General features: G+C 44.5%; 1 non-coding gene across 1 annotated transcript; it reads right to left on the reverse strand.

The window, feature by feature from the left end:
• Positions 1 to 8,488: 8,488 nt before the first annotated feature.
• Positions 8,489 to 8,620, reverse strand: LOC129541878 (small nucleolar RNA SNORA70). The gene has a single exon (XR_008682932.2). It is a non-coding gene; the product is annotated as a small nucleolar RNA SNORA70 (small nucleolar RNA).
• Positions 8,621 to 9,024: the final 404 nt, after the last annotated feature.

Raw genomic sequence — 9,024 nt, forward strand, 5'->3', positions numbered from 1 at the left:
ATAGCCTTGACTAATACCTAATTATCTTAAAGTGCTGTTTTGGCAGGTTTGACTAGCCAAAAATTCATGCTTCTTCCAAGATGAAGAGTAACTGCTGGCAAGCAGTGGTCCAGCCAGATCCTGCAAGTCTCTGCTCCTAGTGCATGTGGCAGGAACCATGTAACTAGTCTGCATCAAAAGATCTTGAGCAGAAGTGTTGTGTGTCACCTCTGGCTGAGCTGGTAAAGTTCCAGATACGTGGATTTTCCTCTCTCTCTTTGTCATCTGATGGTATGCAGAGGATCTGATCAAGATGACAAGGTAGAGGGCAGGAAAGAAGAAACCTGAATCTCGAGTCACTGTCTTGGTAGACAGCTGCCCAGAAGAGCTGCTTGACCAGGAACATCCACTTCAAATCAGTGTGAGTGAGGAATAAACTTTTATTTTGTGCTGTATTACTGAGACCTGTGGGATTGGTTGTTATAGCTGCTAGAGTCAATTACCCTGACTTATACAACCATCATGGAGAAGGAAATGGCAACCCATTCCAGTGTTCTTGCCTAGAGAATCCCAGGGACGGTGGAGCCTGGTGGCTGCCGTCTATGGGGTCGCACAGAGTTGGACAGGACTGAAGCGACTTAGCAGCAGCAGCATACAACCATCAACCACAAAAGGGGGTGAAAGGGGGACAAGACCTATTGGTCACATATGTAAGAACAACACGTATAACTAGAAACCTGGGTATCTAGACTTGAACACTTCACATGGATAATCCATATTTCCTGCCTAAAAACACAGTGAAAAAAGTGAAAGTGTTAGTTGCTCAGACATGTCCACCTCTTGTGTGACCCCATGGACTGCAGCCCGCTAGGCTCCTCTGTCCATGGAATTCTCCAGGCATGAGTACTAGAGTGGGTAGCCATTCCCTTTTCCAGGGCATCTTCCTGACCCAGAGAGCAAACCCAGGTCTCCTGCATTGCAAAAGATTTTTTATCATCTGAGTCATGAGGGAAGCCACAAAAAGCACAGTACTCAAAACTAATAAACTTACCAAGCTGCACTGTGCTGGCCAAGCAGGTTTGGAGACAAACCAGGGTTCCTTAAGTCCCTGTGGCAGCCCACAGTCCCTGCCAAATAAAGGCACTTGTTAAGTGTTTGTTGAATTGGATAGTTTGAGAGTCAGAGGTGAAACAAGATACAACACAAGAAAAGCGTGCTAACAGGGCTATGGGAACAGATCATAGAAGCTTTGCTTACATATAGTCTATGTCAGTTGTTAGTGGAGGAAAAGCCACAGTCTTTCACAGAACAACCACACAGACAGCACTGGGTTCCTTACAGCTCTTAGGCAGAAAGGAAGATCACAGCTTGGGTCTCACTCCCCACCACTGCTGCTCTGGAAACTCTCAGGACTCCGGACTCTTCCTTTCATGGTCCCTTCCACCCAGGTCACTAATAGCTCTGGACCCTGAACACTCATCTCCAGTCCTTTATGAGAGGGCGGCTCTGCGGCTCCAAGGATGTAGAGAGAGGGAACAAGCACCTCTTTCTCCAGCTGAGCGTCATCTCACCACTCTTCCTTCTGCTCACACATTTCAAGTTCAAATTCTTTGTGGGGCAGGCACTTGGCATGGCCCTGTAGGCTCTCCAGTTTTCACATGGGGGCTGGGCATGAAAGTATTAGGGAAGTTTGTGTTTCAAACATATTTTGATATTTTTAAAAATGTTTCATGATCTTTAAAACAAAAAGGTGAACCCAAAGTATTCTGTTAAACTGGGATGGGGTGGTTTAGAGGGTTTATTTCTCAGGCAGCTTCTTGGCTTTGTCTTGCCAGTGGAGCAGTTCATCACTACTCAGTTCTGCCCCTTGAGGGCACCAGAGACTGCTTTGCTGAAGAAAATAGTGCTTTGACGCAAACCAGATGGGCTCTAGGGCAGCAATCAGCTGTACGACCAATGGACAGAGTCAGTGTCTGGCCTGCCCTGGAAGCCCTGCCACGCGCACAGCCTGCAGAATTCTGCATGGCAGGTGGATGATAGCTGACGACTGGGATGATGACAAGACCTAAAAGCTTGTGTTCAAATTCCAACTCTGCTGTCAGCTGTGTAGCTTTTCAAAATTCATTTAACTTCCCTGGGTTTTAGTCTCCCTATGTAAAAAGATGGGGTTAAAGGAGTGGACCCCAAAGGTGTCTTCCAGCTTAATACAATTTCTCTAATAAAGAAAATGGGAAATGATAGAACAGCATGGATTCGTACTTCCCAGAACCTTTGAAAGTGTCCCTGTCCTGGGCACAGACCTTAGCATGACCAGGAGCAAGGATGGCAGGAGAGTGGGGATGGCAATGTCAGAGTTGTGAATGACCAGGGAGGAGAATGAGGCCCAGAGGAAATCTGGAGGTGGAAATCTCACAGGGTCTCCCTAATCCATGATCCTAGCAACGCTAGTAGAATCTGGAGAAAGATGGGATAACCTTTTCCTGTAACCATACTGAGTAGTCTAGCTATGTGTGAAATAGCAACTGGGAGCATAGCATAACCCAGACCTATGCAGGAATGTCAGATATCACTCACGAGCTCCACTGAAGCGTGGGTGGTCATCTCTATATTATTCTCAGGCACAGATGAGCTTTCCCTGACGATTCATTTCCATTCCAAAGTCATGCGTGATATTTTGGTTCGCACCAACTCATCGGGGTAGGGAGATGAAATGTGTGCGTGTAACAGCATTGCTGAATAAACGAATGAAGGAGTCAATGGCCACGAGAGCGTGAGCCCTGAGAGGAAGAGTCTTGGCTGTGAGGAGAGTGAAGGTGATTCTGACTCAGTCACAGCTTGGCAGAGTCTGAGTCTTGGCTCCTGAGCAGAGAGAGCACGGTGGCTGGTCAGTGGGGTCCAGTCCACTGACCCAACTGGTGCTTGTGTGTAGGTTAAACTCAGAGACTGGGGTGTCACAAAAGATCCTAAAGAGACTCTGTGAGGAGTGGGGAAAGAAGGGTCTCCTGTGCTGAAAACGTCAGCGGCAGAGATCAAGGAAGCCTAAGATGTTATGAATACTGGGAAAACAACACTGTCATTCTGTTGGGGGCAGTACCAGACATTTCACTCCTCATCTTGCAGTGATGCCATGGGGGACACGGATCAGTAAGGCTGAGTAGAAGTATGGGGAAGAAGATGGCTTAGAGGGGGTGACAGGGTGGGGCATCCATGGAAGCCTTTCTGAGAGAGCATTGATGCCCAGTTTACAGTGTTCATCACTCCTTCTGGGATCCTCAATGAAGGCAAAGAAGCAAGTCTTCAGCCTCAGCTTTGCAGAAGTGCACCTTTCCAGAAACCCCTCCCGTCAAAGGAGCTGCAGGCAGATAGGCTTACAGAGGAGTAGGGGTATGGAGTCAAGGACTGGAGAGAAGAAATGCACAGAAGGTATGGAGTATGAACAGAGGGCTTGCCTTTCAGAGCTGCCTTCTGCCTACCAGAAAGAATGAAGGGATGGAGCCAAAGCAAACACAACCCCAGTTGTGGACGGGACTAGTGATAGAAGCAAGGTCCAATTCTGTAAAGAGCAATATTGCATAGGAACCTGGAATGTTAGGTCCATGGATCAAGGCAAACTGGAAGTGGTCAAACAGGAGATGGCAAGAGTGAAGATCGACACTTTAGGGATCCGTGAATTAAAATGGACTGGAATGGGTGAATTTAACTCAGATGACCATTAAATCTACTATGTGGGCAGGAATCTCTTAGAAGAAATGGAGTATCCATCATAGTCAACAAAAGAGTCCGAAATGCTGTACTTGGATACAATCTCAAAAACGACAGAATGATTTCTGTTCGTTTCCAACACAAACCATTCAACATCACCGTAATCCAAGTCCATGCCCCGACCAGTAACGCTGAAAAAAGCTGAAGTTGAACGGTTCTATGAAGACCTACAAGACCTTCTAGAACTAACACCCAAAAAAGATGTCCTTTTCATTTTAGGGGACTGGAATGCAAAAGTAGGAAGTCAAGAAACACCTGGAGTAACAGGCAAATTTGGCCTTGGAGCACGGAATGAAGCAGGGCAAAGGCTAATAGAGTTTTGCCAAGAGAACGCACTGGTCATAGCAAACACCCTCTTCCATCAACACAAGAGAAGACTCTATACATGGATATCACCAGATGGTCAACACCAAAATCAGATTGATTATATTCTTTGCAGCCAAAGATGGAGAAGCTGTATACAGTTAGCAAAAACAAGACCAGGAGCTGACTGTGGCTCAGATCATGAGCTCCTTATTGCCAAATTCAGACTTAAATTGAGAAAATAGGGAAAACCACTTGACCATTCAGGGTAAATCAAATCCCTTACGATTATACAGTAGAAGTGATAAATAGATTTCTATTTCTGATAGACAGAGTGCCTGAAGAACTCTGGATGGAGGTTTGGGACATTGTAATGGAGACAGGGATCAAGACCATCCCCAAGAAAAAGAAATGCAAAAAGGCAAAATGGCTGTCTGAGGAGGCCTTAGAAATAGCTGTGAAAAGAAGAGAAGCAAAAGGCAAAGGAGAAAAGGAAAGATGTACCCATTTGAATTCAGAGTTCCAAAGAATAGCAAGGAGAGATAAGAAAGCCTTCCTCGGTTTTCAGTGCAAAGAAATAAAGGGAAACAATAGAATCAGAAAGATCAGAGATCTCTTCAAGAAAATTGAGATACCAAGGGAACATTTCATGCAAAGATGGGCTCAATAAAGGACAGAAATGGACCTAACAAAAGCAGAAGATATTAAGAAGGGGTGGCAAGAATACACAGAAGAACTGTACAAAAAAGATCTTCAGGACCCAGATGATCATGATGGTGTGATCACTCACCTAGAGCCAGACATCCTGGAATGGGAAGTCAAGTGGGCTTTAGGAAGCCTCACTACAAACAAAGCTAGTGGAGGTGATGGAATTCCAGTTGAGCTATTTCAAATCCTGAAAGATGATGCTGTGAAAGTGCTGCACTCAATATGCCAGCAAATTTTGAAAACTCAGCAGTGGTCACAGGACCAGAAAAGGTCAGTTTTCATTCCAATCCCAAAGAAAGGCAATGCCAAAGAATGCTCAAACTACTGCACATTGCACTCATCTCACACGCTAGTAAAGTCATGCTCAAAATTCTCCAAGCCAGGCTTCAGCAGTATGTGAACCATAAACTTCCAGATATTCAAGCTGGATTTAGAAAAGGCAGAGGAACCAGATATCAAATTGCCAAAAGCCGTTGGATTATTGAAAAAGCAAGAGAGTTCCAGAAAAACATCTATTTCTGCTTCATTGACTATGCCAAAGCCTTTGACTGTGTGTATCACCACAAACTGTGGAAAATTCTTCAAGAGATGGGAATACAAGACCACCTGATCTGCCTCTTGAAAAACCTGTATGCAGGTCAGGAAGCAACAGTTAGAACTGGGCTGGAACAATGGACTGTTTCCAAATAGGAAAAGGAGTATGTCAAGGCTGTATATTGTCACCCTGCTTATTTAACTTCTCTGCAGAGTACATCATGAGGAACGCTGGGCTGGATGAAGCACAAGCTGGAATCAAGATTGCCAGGAGAAATAGCAATAACCTCAGATATGCAGATGACACCACCCTTACGGCAGAAAGTGAAGAAGAACTAAAGAGCTTCTTGATGAAAGTGAAAGAGTAGAGTGAAAAAGTTGGCTTAAAGCTCAACATTCAGAAAACTAAGATCATGGCATCTGGTCCCATCACTTCATGGGAAATAGATGGGGAAACAATAGAAACAGTGACCGACTTTAAATTTCTGGGCTCCAAAATCACTGCAGGTGGTGACTGCAGGCATGAAATTCAAAGACACTTGCTCCTTGGAAGAAAAGTTATGACCAATCTAGACAGCATTTTAAAAAGCAGAGACATTACTTTGCCAACAAAGATCTGTCTGGTCAAGCTATGGTTTTTCCAGTAGTCATGTATGGATGTGTGACTTGGACTATACAGAAAGTTAAGTGCCAAAGAATTGATGCTGTTGAACTGTGGTGTTGGAGAAGACTCTTGAGAGTTTCTTGGAGAGCAAGGAGATTCAACCAGTCCATCCTAAAGAAAATCAGTCCTGAATATTCATTGGAAGGACTGATGCTGAAGCTGAGGCTCCAATACTTTGGCCACATGAGGCAAAGAACTGAGTCATTTGAAAAGACCCTGATGCTGGGAAAGACTGAAGGCAGGAGAAGAAGGGGATGACAGAGGATGAGATGGTTGGATGGCATCGCCGACTCGATGGACATGAGTTTGAGGAAAGTCCGGGAGTTGGTGATGGACAGGGAGGCCTGGTATGCTGCAGTCCATGGGGTTGCAAAGAGTTAGACACAACTGAACAACTGAACTGAACTGAACTCTGCCTACCTACTGTTGGAAAATTCTGATATCCTCCCTGACTGATCCTTAGTTTTCTTATTTGCACAATGGGAACCATACTCACACTTCTCTCAGAACATTCTCATGATGATTAGGTGAAAGAATACCAGCAGAAGAGCTTAGGAAAACTGTAATGCATGGTATGAAAATAAACTTTATTATGAATGACAGAGGTGCTGTGTGTGTGTGTGTGTGTGTGTGCAGCCATAGCTCCAGGATTATTTCTATTCCTGCTTGGTGGGTTTCTGAAGATCCTAAATGTTTGCCAGAACTACTTCTATTGGGTGAGTGCAGGTGGTGGCTAATTAAGTTTTTGAATGGGCTCAAGAGCATTCTGTATGTGGCCTGAATCCTTGCATTGCCACCTGAAATCATTCTTTTGTAGTAGGTTGGAAGGAGAACTGGGAGGTACCTGAAAACTTTCTTCTAGTTCTCTGCATAGGAGATCTGCTCCTATTTGGCCATGGTAACCTACAACTGATTTGACAGCTAGCAGCAGTAACTACAAAACATTGTTTTGTAGCTCACTGGGTCATGAATTCCTCTCTGGTGTGCCAAGAAATCCCATATCACGTGGTTGTACATCCAGGCAGTTTAGACATGCACAGGTTTGAACACAGGGCTGAGGAGAGAACTCCTTGGGGACAGACAATGCAACATAGCCCCAGAACATTTCTGAAAGGCCGCACGGACCCTCTTGTTTCCATGTACCACCAGTGCCACTGTGGTGTGCATCTGATAATAATAAGTTTTTTTTTTAAAACAAATTAAAAAAATATATCTATTTGACCGCATCAGGTCTTCGTTGTGGCATGTTGGATTCTTAGTTGTGGCATGTGAACTCAGTTGCAGCATGTGAGATCTAGTTCCCTGACCAGGGACTGAACCCAGGCCCCCTGCATTGGGAGCTCCAAGTCTTAGCCACTGGACCACCAGGGAAGTCCAAATGACAAATATTGAGAGTTTACAATGTGTCCAAAATTCTAAGTACTTTTAATGAATGATCTCATTGCTTATTTATTTAATTGTGGGAAAATATATATAAAACTTGGAGTAAAAATGGCCAACTTTCCTACTCCAGGCTTCAATATTCTTGCCTGGAAAATTATATGGAGTGTGGAGCCTGATGGGCTATAGTCCAAGGGGTTGCAAAGAGCCTGACATAGCTGAGCTGCTGAGCATGCACACATTCATACATAATACTCATTATTTTAACCACTTTAAAGTGTACAATTCAGTGGAATTGTACAATTCACTGGTAATAAGTACATTCTAAATGTTGTGTACCATCATCACTGCCCATCTCCAGAAATTTTTCATTATCCCAAACAGAAACTCTATTCCCAATAACTCCTCATTACCTCTCTCTTTCCAGGCTTCCCTGGTGGCTCAGACGGTAAAGAATCCACCTGCAGTATGGGAGACCTGGGTTTGATCCCTGGGTTGGGAAGATCCCCTGGAGGAAGGCATGGAAACCCACTCCAGTATTCTTGTCTAGAGAATCCCCACGGACAGAGGAGCCTGGCAAGCTCTATTTTACTTTCTCTATGAAATCGTCTATTCTATGTATCTCATGTAAGTGGAATAGTGTAACATCTGTCCTTTTGTGACTGGCTTATTTCACTTAGCATAATTCTTTAAAGTTCACCTATACTGTAGTATGTGTCAGAATTTCATTCTTTTTTTTTTTTTACAAGAAAGTAGGATTTATTGGTGGGTGTGAGTATGGAAGGGACAAGACAAGGCTCTCATAAATGCGGGGCCAGCCATTTGACCAGGAGGCCACAAGTAGGGACATATTTGACCCCACAGCCATTAGGATGAGTCACTTTCCTGCCACTGTGTTTTCAAATTCACCAGCATTTAACTTAGTAAATCCCCACTTCTTGGAGACATGGATCTTCTGGTGGCCAGGGAACTTGAACTTGGCCCTGTTACGGCCTCAGTCACATGCTACTTGTTTTGTAGCTTGGGACGGATGGACATTATGACTTGGTCAATGTGAACCCTGGCTACTGTGCCCAGGGGCTTTCCAAAGGCACTGCACACACCTATCTGGAGCCTAGACTGGGGACAGCATGCCAGTCATGAATGTCCACTGGCAAGGGCTGACTCCAGGCTTCCTTAGGGCAACCCATAGAGGCCACAGGCTGCATACCCTACCAAGGAGGCTGCTGTTTGCAGACATTGCACACCAGGACCCCACAGGGAAAAGAGCAGAATTTCATTCCTTTTCAAAGCAGAATGATATTCCATTATATGTACATATTACGTTTTATTGATATGTTCATCTTTTAATGAAAATCTGGGTTGTTTCCACCTTTGGGCTCTTGTGAATGATACTCTTTAAAACTTTTTTAATGGAAGATGCCAAACAAATGCAAAAGCAGACCAAAATAATGTGATAAACTCCCATCTACAATAATCATCATGGGCTTCCCTGGTGGCTTAGTGGTAAAGAATCCACCAGCCAATGCAGGAGACATGGGTTTGATCAGTCAGGAAGATTCCCTGGAGAAGGAATTGGCAACTAACTTCAGTGTTCTTGCCTGGGAAATCCCATGGACAGAGGAGCCTGGTGGGCTACAGTCTATAGGGTCATAAAAGAATTGGACACAACTTAGGGACTAAACAACAACTGT

The sequence above is a fragment of the Moschus berezovskii genome, chromosome 4 (genome assembly GCF_049115385.1).
Source record: "Moschus berezovskii isolate FMDL1 chromosome 4, NW_MosBer_1.0, whole genome shotgun sequence".
Classification (NCBI taxonomy): domain Eukaryota; kingdom Metazoa; phylum Chordata; class Mammalia; order Artiodactyla; family Moschidae; genus Moschus; species Moschus berezovskii.